We start from the raw sequence: 13,068 nt of genomic DNA, 5'->3' as shown, positions 1-13,068 counted from the left end.
TGCATTCCTTATATAACCTCTGTGCTCTGAATGATGACAAGTGTAACACTTAGACTTTGTCATGCACCCTCCAGGAATTACATCTCTCAAATGAATTTTCATACACTGAAAGTGGTATTTGAAATAGTGATACATTATAGGCACCAGCCAGCCAAAAAGGTCAGTAAAAGTGTTTCAGGTTCATTTAATAACAAAGTGGACAATACATAATCCTGTTGTGATTCATCCCTTCCCTTAATAACATATTTAAGACCTTTGTTTTGAGTTAAGCGGTCAGCAAAGCATGGAACCTAAACCCAGATTTTATATCTAAAATCTGGCTTCTTGGGAACTGAAAACAAGGACAGCAATGTTGAGTCATTTATTTTTCAGCAGACAATCATCTCAGCAAATTGATTATTTTTAAGAGTATTTCAAAATGTTACTTCAGCACCTTCAAGTTACAGAGACACGCTGAAACTTGAAAAACGTAGATTCTTTTTTTCCAGGAGAATAATCACCTGCTAAAACTTTATAGGAGATTTCTGAAGGACTTCTCTGTCATTGGAAATAAAATTTAGGAAAACCCAAAACAAATAAATAATGGCCTTGGGAATCCACTTTAAAAGAATGCTTTGCAACTGATTTAAAGTCAAGTGAGATCCTTGGCTTGTGGGTTTCCCAGAAAGTTATGCATTTTGCAAGTTGCTTTAATTTTTTTTCACTCAGTGTGGTATTTTCAGGAGTATTTTGTATGCAGGTGCTAACTCAGCCTATAGCAACACCACAGCACAGAAAATTGAGTGCATTTTGCTGTTCTTAGGGAAATAGCACATGCATTAAAAACAAGTGAAAAATAAGCATTCCTATGATTAATGATCCTCAGTTCTTGGAGAGGAGGTATGAGATTGATTTTCTCTGGCACCTCCAACAAAAAGCAAGATCAGATAATTTGATTATTAACATGGGTTCTAATATTCATCTGCACTCTCCTGCTGTGGTAAACTGTAGCTCCCTTTGGGATTCTTAAATCACAGAAAGGGAACTAAGGAAATAGAAATTAGAAGAAGTAAACCCATGCTGAAAATCCTTCTGGATTCAGTTTAACTCAAAAGTGACCCTGACTTATATAAAGGAAGGAAGGGAATTGCTTTAGGGTCATATTCTAACTTGCACAGAGAGGAATCTCTGAAGGCTTGGAGTTTTCACTTTAACTGGGTAAACATGCAGGGATCTATCTTTTGCACCTGCCAAAACGTACTGGAAATCCTGTGACAACAGGTTTTTTGGCAAAAGTCACTACTTTGCTTTCAGACATGACCAGACCTAAAAAACGCAGAGGTGCAGAAAAATCAAAAAGGAGAGGGGGAAAAAAAAGGCAAGACAGGTTTTGAATCTGAGAGAAATTTGCTTGTGGCTTTTGAAATAGTTCAGATTGGTTTATATTTCACCTTGTTCCACTCTGAGTGGGTTTTGTATTTGTAATAAAGTCTGGCAGTCTCCCACAGCTCACTCATATTGTGATTCCCAAGTGGTTTATTCCTCCACACTTGGCTCCAAACAAGAAGAAAAGGGATAATATGAAATAGATCTCTAGCCTGGTATTGAAAAAGAGAGACTTTCACAGCCAGAATTTAAATGCATTTCCTTGAAAAAATGCAGAGTAGGAATGTGCAGAATGTCAAACAGTTGCTGGGCATTCAGGTGTTGGAGAGAAATGAGGGAGTTTCCTCACCAGGACAGTTGGAGGAACATCACTCAGAACAAGAGGAGTTCTGGTCTTTGAAGCAAAGATGTGCCTGGGTAGTTTTTTAGAGAATTTCAGTTTGTCTGCGTGACTGACACACTTGGAGAATGTGCTCTGCTCTGAGTGTGTCCCATCATCTCAGCAAGGTAACACAGCCATGGCTGGTACTGCTCCCACTTGAAAGAATTAACTCGGAGATATGTCGCTCCATGCCTGCGGTAACTTTCCATTGTTGGTGTTATTGTTGAAAGAGAGAAGACATTTGTGAACACTCTTGTATGTACAATTTCAGAGCCTGAATCACTACAGCATTTGTCTGGGTTTATTTTGGCACCAGTTAAATGTTCTGGTCTACAGCATTTGTTTATTTGCTTAACTCTTGTCCTAAACTTCCAAAAGAAACCACGGATTTCCATTCAGTCACTCAGCTGCTTTTCTGAAAACCAACACCATTAGGGATTCAGGAAATACTGAAACAGTGAAAATCTCCATGCTTGCATGGATTTCTTTAAATTCACATTGTCCTCCACAGTGACAAGCAAACTCACAGACTGAGATTGAGTATCCAAAGTCAGCCAAAATTTTGCAGTGGAACATCCTAGACTCTCTGCTGCAGTGAATTCCCTAAAAGGAGATAAAGATTGCTTTGCAGTCCAAACCTCACAAGGTTTATTAGAAATAAAAACAGAAGTGATTTTAAATAGATCTTGAGAGAAACAAGACCTTTATGCACGAGTACGTCCCTTGCACAGAGCAAAAAATGGAAGCTCAGGGCTATATCCACATTTTCTACAATACTGTAGCTATGCAGCTGCTGAAGTGTTGCAGTGCCCCTGCTTCTGCAAGCAGTTGCAAGGCAGCCAAGAGATGTTTGCTGAAATCCTGAGAGTAACAATTATGTTAGGGAACTGCCAGGGAATTGCTTTCTGGTTGATACCATACAGTCATACACTGTCTTGCCCAAGAGCTGCTTGAAACAAGGCATTTCCTCTTTCGCTGGCATTGCCAGCACCTGTTACTACTTTTCTTCAGGGCAGCTTTACTGCTTTCGAGTTCAATTTCCTTCCCAGTGCATGTCTGAAGAAGATCTGCCTCAGGGAAAAGCAAAATTCTTCCCTGCTATTTCCCATGATGCTGGCAAACATATGCTTTATGTGCTTTAGAATCTGATCTTATTTGCCACTCAAAAGTGGTTTCTTCAAGGTGCATCTAAAGAGCTACTGATCATTTTTATCTTTTCATTACCTCAATTTTACTTGAAGCCATTTGTAATTTCTCCAGCAAGAGAGGAAAATCTGATGCTGTGGTTCTCATCCCTGAAGTCAGGCTTGTGTCAGCCTTTCCATTATATAAACCCTTATTTTGAAGAGTTTCAAATTCAGCTATAAAAATTCAGTCTAGGCTGGAAACTGGCACATTAAGTCTTTGCATGGAATGTTTCTTTTAATTAAAATATAAAAGAACTGCATTCAATTGCCTTTACATTTCTCAAGTCCTTGAAAGACCTGTCAGGCTACACTTAAAATGCTCTCTCTACGCTTGCAAGATCAATTTTCAGAGACACTGAGTGCTTTTATCTCTCAGTTTGATGCAATTGCTCAACCTTAGATTTTCTGGATTTTTGTAAAGCATTTTGTTCGTCAGGTTTTTATTTCCACTGTGTTCATCCACTTACAAAAGTTTAAAAGTTTTAACAGTTTTCTTTCCTTTTAATAGTACATTTACACTAGGAACGCACATTACTTTCCTATTCACTTCTATTCCTATGCCATTTTGTATTAAAAAATTTTAAGATTCTTTGTGTTCTGCTGTTCTAGCTATGACCATTGATTCCTACAGACAAGTGGGACAGGGAGAATTTAACTATCTCATTTTTTTTTCATGGTGAAGAGTTCTTATTGCAATCTTGTTTACTGCCAGATGTTACCTGGTCATTCCTTCCACAGTAGAATGTGAAGGACAGGAGGGATAATGCTGATCTTGTTGTTCTGGGAGATAAAAAATCACTGTAGGTCAGATGTTGAGGGATGTTTTACTCTGTTCTCAGAAAAATGACTGGGAATTAATGTGGAAGAAATGGAAGAAAGGGGAACTTCACAGTGAAATGTTATCACTGATTAAAAAAAATATATATTCTTATGTACTGGACTTTGGCCTTGGTTAGGTGATGCCAAGTTTGAAAAAAGTTCATAAAACATGACCTTTATTTTACTGGTTTTTTCTATACCTGAAGTTGGTATCCCCATGTTAAATGAAGATGTGTTTTGCATAGAAAAAACATGGAATTATTTGTAGACAAAGGAAACCAGCCATGAAATTAACCCTGCAAATGGGCCAAATACCAAAGAAGTGCAGGTTGCAATTCAGTGAGCATTTAAGCATATGCTGAAGTTTATCCCTTTCCACTTATATGGGCTTAACTTTAAGTATGTGCTCACATCCCTTTGAAATCACACGATTCAATGCTTTGGTGAATGTAAATAACTCAAAGCCATAGTGGGACAACTGATAGGGATTGCATTTTGCAAGATCAGTAAATGCACATTAATACAGGTTACAGGAATGTAAGCTGTATTAATACAGGTATGTACTTGCTGTACTTGTTCAGAGAACTCAGTTCTCCTTGGTATATATTCACCTTTCTACTGTAAGTTTTATAATGCCAATGTTATTATAAGTATCAGTGATAAAACTTCACTTCTTAATTGAAAACCACTGTTTTCTCCTCAGTACAATTCTGTTTTTAGCCTTTTAGTTCTACATTTCTTTTCTTTTGCTAATCCATATCTCCCTGGCAATATCCCTGTGTTCTACTGTACTTCAAACAATTTGGCAACTAAACGAGTGTTTGAAGCCGATTTAATCACATTAGCCTGAGATGCCAATTAGATATTTGTAGAAGGATTTTGCTGAATGCTATTTCTTGAATAGCTGAGCAAGGCACACTGGCCCTCAGTTATTCAGTTCCTGCCAGACTGACAATATTGTAAACTGAATCCCTTTCTGCAGGCAGCCACTCCACACAAAGGATAAACAGTGGATGCACTTTAATTCCAATGGCCTCTTGTTGTAATCATTAATAAGATAAACTTCCAAGAAATGTCCTCATTTACTTGTGCTTTGCCTTCATTTTTATATGAAGCCTTGGCACATTGACGAATTTTCGAGATGAAAATTGGATAACTTAGAGCAAAGGATGGGAAGCCTGTTTGCTTAAATTCTCTTCCAACTACTCACTCAGAAACAATATATCAAAAACTATTTATTCAAGTTAGACAGAGATAATGAGCAAGGACAGCTCTCGTGAAGGGCAAGCTGATTGATTTCCTAGTTTGTTTCTACGTTTTATGCAAAGAGTTTCAAGAATAGGATTGAAATCAGGTGCAACATCTATTCAGGCTGTCAAATCATAACACTGATCCCAGTAACAGCTTTTCTCCTAGTAATTCCCACTAAATCCCACTCTAAAACCCTAAGGGCTAACGACTGTTCAGCAGTTCTACAAAATGCAACTTTTAGGAGGCTGCCTGTGGGTGTATATTTATGAAATCTTTTACCTCAAGCAGTCATGACTCTGATATTGAATTAAGTCAGGGTAGCCACTCTGTAGCTTCAATATATTGCTACAGTTCAAGTTTAAATATTGATATGGCTTTAAAGGTGCTTGGAGTCATAGCAAAATTAATAAATTAGCATTTTGACAACTAGTAGGAAACCTATGGAAGGAGAAGACCTTTATGTACTACATTAGGTACCGCTGCTCCTGTTATTCTTTGGTCCTGGAAAAGTTTTGTCTTTGGAATGGTGCACTGACAGAATCAAGAGCTTTGCACAAAGGCACAAAGCAGAGCCAGAGGTGTTTATATAAATTGCAGTGGCTTTTGTGGGTCCTCTGCTCCACTGGGGCTCTGGTGGTTGAAGGGAGAGTTTCTCATCTCTGATCTTTTGGCAGTATCCTGCAAGGAGCCACCCCATTGTACCGCATGGGCTGTTGCTATGGAAACACTAATATTTTTAGTAGTGCCTTTCAGCTGAAAATCTCCGGTTTCTCATGAACGCTGCCAGAGCCTCGCAGCACTGGTGGGGTAGGTCAGGGCTCCACAAGCAAGAGTGATGAGACAGTGAGGGCTGAACGACTTCTCTAAACACACAGGCAGCACTCCCTTTGGAGCACAGTCCCTACCTCTGGGCTCCAGCTCTTGCTGGAACTGTCCTCCTGAGCACCTTTTCCCTTTGAATGGGAGCTCATGAGCAATTCAGGTTTCATAGCTGTTATAATGCCTGTTATTGCTCATTACTTGATTTTTCAAAATTAAGAGTACTAATAAGTTAAACGGTTTTTTTCTGTCTGTTTACAGGAATGTGAAAACAGAGGAAGTCTTCTAATGAGAGAAAAGAAATCCTTTATGGTATGTTATTTGCGGATTGATACTATCCTCACACCGTTTTCTTCCTCTGAATAACGTTTAGTTGATATATTGCCTTTTGCTCACCTGCTCTAGTCCTAACCCGATGTATGTAACTAGTGCTTGCACAAAGCCCTGTTTCCTGCTGTCCCTCATTCCCTGTATTTTTGGTACAGACAGGATGCATCACAAAACCTGTGCCAGTACAATCACTGCTCATGTGCAGCTCCATCACCAGTTGCTGTAGATCATATAGATCAGTACATCTTATTTGAGAACAGCTCACATGATGCAGGCTGTGAAACCTGTGTTGATGGTATTTTTGGTTATTGTTACAGAGCACATTTAATTGTTAAACCAAATTCCTGCCTAATTCCTCCTTCCAAAAAGAGCTGCTTGAATTTTCTCAAAGCTAGGAATAACTGGGCTATAGAGGTCACTTCATGCTCTTATAAAAATGATTCCTGAAAACACCCCTAAAACTCCCAACTAAGTTGGCAGCTCCGGGGCTGAAATGACTCCAAACCGTAGCAAGAAGCAGTTACAAAGCAGCATTTTGGCTGGAACCCCAGGAATCTGTCAGCTATTGTGCATGGAATGTGGCTGTCCTCCCGGCGCTGACTTAAAACAGAAAATGGAGGAGATACTGAAGACTGGGAAAGTGATACTTTTATCTGGAATGCCATGGCCAAATTCTGAGGACAGCATGTAAGTGTCAGTAGAAAGAGGAAAAGAGACCTTACTTCAGAATGACCTCATCCAGAAGAAATCCGAGTGTCATATGTTCCTCTGGCCTGCAATTGATACCATAGAGACTCTAAGATACATGCAAGGAGCAGAGGGGGTGGCTTCTCTTTTTTAGAGGAAGGAACACATAATGAAGTAGCTGTAAATCTGCGTCTGGGTTTGTTCACGCTACATTGAATCAGCTCCAGAGGTTTCCTGAGATGTAAAATCTAACAGTTTTAGCTAGGAAAAGGGACATATCCTATAGCAACAGCTTACTGTTTTCCAGTACTGTTCTTCAACCACAGACCATCTTATCCACAGCAAGTAAGACCAAGGCAGGTTAATCCTTTCATAAGCCTGGAGAACAGTGGCAAAACAGATTAATGATCCCTCAGTATTAGGAGATTTGATTAGTTTTCCCACTGATTTTGCAATCACCCGTAATGAGTTATAGGAATATAATTTGTGATGTAGTTTTTTTTTTTCCCCTTTGAGTTTAAATCCAACTGCTATGAAAACAATGGTAAGTAGAATGCAAATTTGGTTCCAAAATATTTCTCTAATATGGGAAAGGCCTGCGTTCCCATTCCCTTTTTCAAACGGAGTGGCTCATTCAGAAGCAGTGCTGCTGAGGGGCTTCCACCCAGAACACATGAACACGTAATGAAATTCGGGTGCTATGCGAGGGAAGCGGTGCAGCAGTTCCAGGCTGACAGCTGGATTTGCACACACGGGTTTCCCGGAGGTGAGCCGCTGCGTTCACAATGCCCGGAGCCTGGCAGCACTCGCATCTCACGGCACGGCGCCCCGGGCGCTGCAGCTCGGCGCTCCCACCTTGTGCCAACACAATCTCATTTGGCCGCAGGCTCCTTCCCTGTCAGCCAGCTGGGCTGATGTGCCCTGGAAACCTGTGATCTCTCTCCTCGAAGCCTTCCCAGAGACACTTTCCAGCGCAGCCCTTCCAGCTGTCCCAGGGAAGGTGCCCTCGAGTCAGTCTGTAGTCACAACCACAGGGCACGGGGAAGCTGCGAGGTGGTGACAACCCCTTTGTAGCGCCAAACCGCGGCGGGTGGGGGGGCCCCGCCGGGGAGTGGGGGGCGACCCCCGCCCGGGCTGTGGCGATGCAGCTCCGGTAAAAACGGCGTGGGGGCCCCGCGGGACGGGACGGGCGCTCCCGAGGCGCGATGGAGCTGGATGGAGGCGGGTGGCGTCGCCGGGCCCGGGCGGCGGCCTAGGCCTCGGGGCTGCGGCTGAGGGCGCCCCTGGGGCTGGGCGCGGGCGGCCCCGTAGCGCCCTCAGGGCGTGAGGGGAGCAGCGCGCGGCGGCGGCACTCCCTGAGGCGGGCGGTGACGGGCTGTGCCCGGAGCGCTGTGCCCGGAGCGCTGTGCCCCGACCTCTGTGCCCGGAGCGCTGTGCCCGGAGCGCTGTGCCCGGAGCGCTGTGCCCGGAGCGCTGTGCCCCGACCGCTGTGCCCGGAGCGCTGTGCCCGGAGCGCTGTGCCCCGACCGCTGTGCCCGGAGCGCTGTGCCCCGACCGCTGTGCCCGGAGCGCTGTGCCCGGAGCGCTGTGCCCCGACCGCTGTGCCCGGAGCGCTGTGCCCGGAGCGCTGTGCCCAGACCGCTGTGCCCAGACCGCTGTGCCCGGAGCGCTGTGCCCGGAGCACGGTGACGGGCTGTGCCCAGAGCGCGGTGCCCGGAGCGCTGTGCCCCTCAGATGTGCTCCTGCAGAACGGCCAGGCCCCGTGGGCCCGCTGCGAACGTAAGTCTCTCTGGGTTCTGTGGCTTGGGATTCTTGTGACTCTGGGTTCTGTGGCTTGGGATTCTTGTGACTCTGTGCCGGGCTGTAGGGAGGTGGGTTGGGCAGACAGATGGAACAGCAGCACAATGGTGGTGTTGTGGAGGGATTGAGGATTTCCTGCACAGTTGGCATGCGCACACACTGTAAAAGGATTAAGGATTGCCTTCACAGCCCCGAGGCTGCCAAAGCTCAAGGAGCGTTTGGACAAGGCTCTCAAGCCCAGTATGTCACTCCTGGGGTGTCCTGTGCAGGGCCAGGAGCTGGACTCGGTGATCATGATGGGTCTCTTCCAGCTCGGTATAGTTTGTCATTCTTGTACGTGCTGTAAATGCAGCTGTGCCAGTTCACCGGAGCAGGTTTTATACCGCGTTCTGTCGTGGAACTTAGCTGTCATTGTTCCTTTCGAAAAAAAACCAGCCCACAATACAAACGCTGTTCTCTATCTCAGCATGTGCCAAGACTTGCCCTAGTGTAGTAACGGAATGTTTTCTGTGCATTTTCTACCTCGTTTCCATTGTTCTTGGTGGTAGGTGCTAGAATGATGGTAAGACAGTGTTTTTCACAAAGACTGTAGGTTGGCATGGGGCGGTTATAAGTGGAGATGAAGGAATTCAAGGTTTAACTTCACGAAATCAAAGCTAACTCTCAGACAAATCCACAGGTGTGCCCAGTTGAGGCTTGTGGGCAGATGATGTTGTCCGTGGGCTACCTGGGTTGCATTCCCTGCTCTGCAGGGACAGCCGAGCCACTGTAATTGAAAGGCAGGGGACAGAAGTAAAGTAGTCACAGGAGGAGGGCAGGGTCACTTGCCCTCACCATGAAACCACTCATTCTCTCCAGATCCTTTCTGCAAAGCAATCACAGGCATCTCTGTGACCTCAGCTTAAAGAAAGTCTTCAATAAGTACTTGGGCTTCAAGATTCTTTATCTTTCCCGGCTATCCCCCCCAACTTAAAGTACATGTATTCTCATTCTTGGAGGTTGTTGAGCTTCATTTTTATAATGGTTTTGGTATTTCAGTGAAAAAATGAATTTATGTGGAGTTTTCTATATCTTGTTTTGAAAATTGTTTTGTCATAGGAAAGAAATGAAAACCTAATTCATGCACATTAAAAATAATATAATCGCTGATTATTTTTAATAAGGTTTCTAAATTCATTCTTTTTCTCCTGGGAGAGGACAACCTGTGCGAAATTTTTGTCTTTTGTTGCATAACAGATTCCTCTGAAGCACTGTAACGATTTGGTAAGCAACCAGAGCTGCCCTTTGGGTTCTCTTCTTGCTGTCAAGTCTCTGCTCAGTTCCTAGTCAAAAATACCATCATGTTTCCCTAGCAATTTCAGATGATGTTAAAGCAGTGTAGTAATGCGGTACCTTGATGTGTGTTCTCACCCCTGCACTTCTCACACCCATATTTCAGGCGGTCTGGAATGAAGGAAATTCAGGGAGGAACTCCTCGAATGCTGCTTTGCAAAATAAGTGTCTTCACATATTCAGCCTAATAACAGAGCTCATATGGTGTTTATGGATGTACTTTGTGTCATATATTTAGTAGTTTCCCTTCCTGATTTTCATCATGTATCAACAGGTAGAGGCCCAAACTTCCTTGTAGTTCATGGGGAAAATAACTGTGCAGATATGAAGTGATTGCTGTAGAGTCTCCATTCCAGGCTCCCTTTCCAGCAGTCTCTTTCCTTAAGTGTGCTTTAAAACTTTCATTTGAGCCCAGTTGTAGTTTCCTACGGGATGGGACTGGCTGAACCACCCAGTCTCTTTTCTCTTTTTTTTTGTTTCCCCTCAAAAAAACTCATGTGATCATTATTAGATCTGTTAAAAGGAAAGGGCAGTCGGGTCCTAAGTGGCCAAGACCCCTTTTCCCAAGTGGAAGGGAAGGTTCAGAAAATGCTGCTTGGGAAGTACCTTGTAGATTCAGAACGGTTCCATGACACTATGGCTGTGTCAGAGTACTAGGGCAACTCTAACCAAAAAAGAGATGATCCCTCTGGAAAAAATCTCCTCTAGGCCAGGGATGCCTGTGCTGCAGCACAGCCATGATAAACTGCAGGATATGAGGATCACTCAGCCCTTGGGTCTCACACAGTGTGTTAAACAGACATTAAAAGTGTGACACAGAGGAGGCAGTGCTCGACATCGATGAATTCAATCTATTCCACTTTCTTTGGCTTGCCCTTGAACATGGAAAGCAATTCCTTGTGTTTCCAGAGGAATCCCCAAAAAGTTTTTACAAATGGCAGTACCAATCATGACCATTCATTTTTTCTCTAGAGACTCAGAAAACTCTGCAATTCTGTATTCATTTACTAATTCATTTGGCAAACTAAGAAGCTCTTACAGTTTCCAGAAACTGAACTGTATAAACTCAAAACTTCCTTACCATTATAACTGATCCTTGTGTAGTCATTAAACCTTCCACATGTGTGGGGGGGTTTTTCCACACTATCTGTGTGAACAAAATCATTCACAAGGTGCCGCTTAGTAGCTGGTACTGTTGTAGACTCAAATGGCTCTCCATCATACGATACATCTGTGCAGAGCTCAGAAGTGCACCCCTAAGCCCCAGCTCAGCTTTTCTCAATCACATCCTTTCCTTCAGTAGCATGGGCTGGAGAAACTGTAAAGGGATAGAGGAAAAGGGGAGACACATACCTGCTTCATAAACTACTCCCTTTGCACTTTTTTTTACATTCCGTGCTTTCTCACCTTTGCCAAATATGGTCTCCCAGCCTGTGACTGTTTGGAAAAGCAGAAGGAGATCGTGCTCTGAAAGGGTTTGGGTCTGCCAGAAAAAAGAATTATAAGGATAAGACTGATGATAACCAATATTTACTTCTACATCTTTGTATCCATAAAGAAGCACAGGAAAGAGTGACCTAGCCTGTTTTAATTCAGCAGCACTAGTTGGATCTTTACTAGTTGAATCTTTTTGCCTATTACTTGCTTTCCTTTTTAGCAAACCATTTTCTGAGAGACCTTTATTGCTTAGCCAGTGCTTTGTGGCTGGAATTAATTTTGGTGATTGAAACACAGATTATGCAATTTGTTTTTACCTCATGTTTTTCTGTATTGTGAAATGACACTTGTGGACCCATTCCTAACCCTTCAGCAATTGCGTGGTGACCCTAAAGAGGCACAGTTTCCATTTCTGCCAGAAATCGTGCATGTATTGTACTCACCTCACATGAGCAGTGGGGCTGTTTATGATGGGAATTTGAGTGTGAATGGCAGCGTGTGCAGGATCAGGGCCACAGTCAGTGTGGGGTAAAGCAGATGGTGCAGAACACAGCTCTGGTTTCATTCCACTCCCAGGTACTGTGAGGAGCCAGCAGGGAGAGAAGGTGTTTCCAAATGCCTGGAGGCAGCACTCACATAGTGTGAAAATCCTGATTATGCTGACAGACTTAGCTCAGGCTTACATCTGTACTGAATTACATGAACTCCCCATGTTTCTGCAAATCACAACTGTGTTTTCTGATTGCTGCAGTGTTTCTGCTTCCCTCTGTGTAGATGGGACAGCAGAGAGGTTGCATCGGTGGGTTATCATCCAGATAGGCTGTCAGGGGTTTCTTCCATGCCTCTAAGAATTCCTACAGAATTTTATGTTTAGCATTTACAGCTTGTGTTAATGATGGCTATAAAGTTGTTTGTCTTTGTGGAATTAGATATATCCATAAGGCATTTTCCAGCTCAGCTATGCTGAGGCAATAAAGCAAACTCTGCTGGCATTACTCACCACAGTAATTCCCCAATAATTACTCATCCTAGGTAATAGATGTGTGATGTGTCCCAGTCATAAACTGCATAATGCAGGGTATGTACATAAAATACAGCAGCTGCTTGGGAAATGCAAAAGCAGAAATCAAATTGCACAAGTTCAGTCAGGAGCCAGCTTCACACTTGCCTGTTCTCAAATCCTCCTGTGGAGCTTTTCTTCCACTTCTAGAGTTAGGAAATTCCAGTTCTTTTCTTAGACATTGCTTAAGTGGATTTCCTAGTTTTTCACTCCAAATTGCTTATTTGTTACTGAGAAGCACTAATGTTTGTTTTATTTTCCCTCTTTTTACAAAGAGGAATATCAATTGACATTGATGTTGGCTGGCTTAAAAGCAGGAGTATGGGTGGGGCTTTTCCCCCCGTTTTACCTTTTGGCTGATGTTCTTCTATCCTGGCATTAAAAACTTCCCAGGGTGTAGTTCATCCTGTAAAGTGTTGTACATAGTGCTCACAGTGTTTAGGGAATGTTACACGCAGAGGAAATTTACTGTTGGAAAATAAATCATCCTGGACTGATTCCAAAAGCGTTCAGTAAGTGTGTGTGTGTTTGTGCTTCGTTTTGCCTGTGTGAATTTGGATTTTGTATCCATAAACTGGTGCTCAATTTCCATAGAAACG

The sequence above is a fragment of the Lichenostomus cassidix genome, chromosome 4, assembly GCF_008360975.1.
Source record: "Lichenostomus cassidix isolate B80296 chromosome 4, HeHo_3.0, whole genome shotgun sequence".
NCBI lineage: Eukaryota > Metazoa > Chordata > Aves > Passeriformes > Meliphagidae > Lichenostomus > Lichenostomus cassidix.
Note: the sequence above shows the minus strand (reverse complement) of the source record.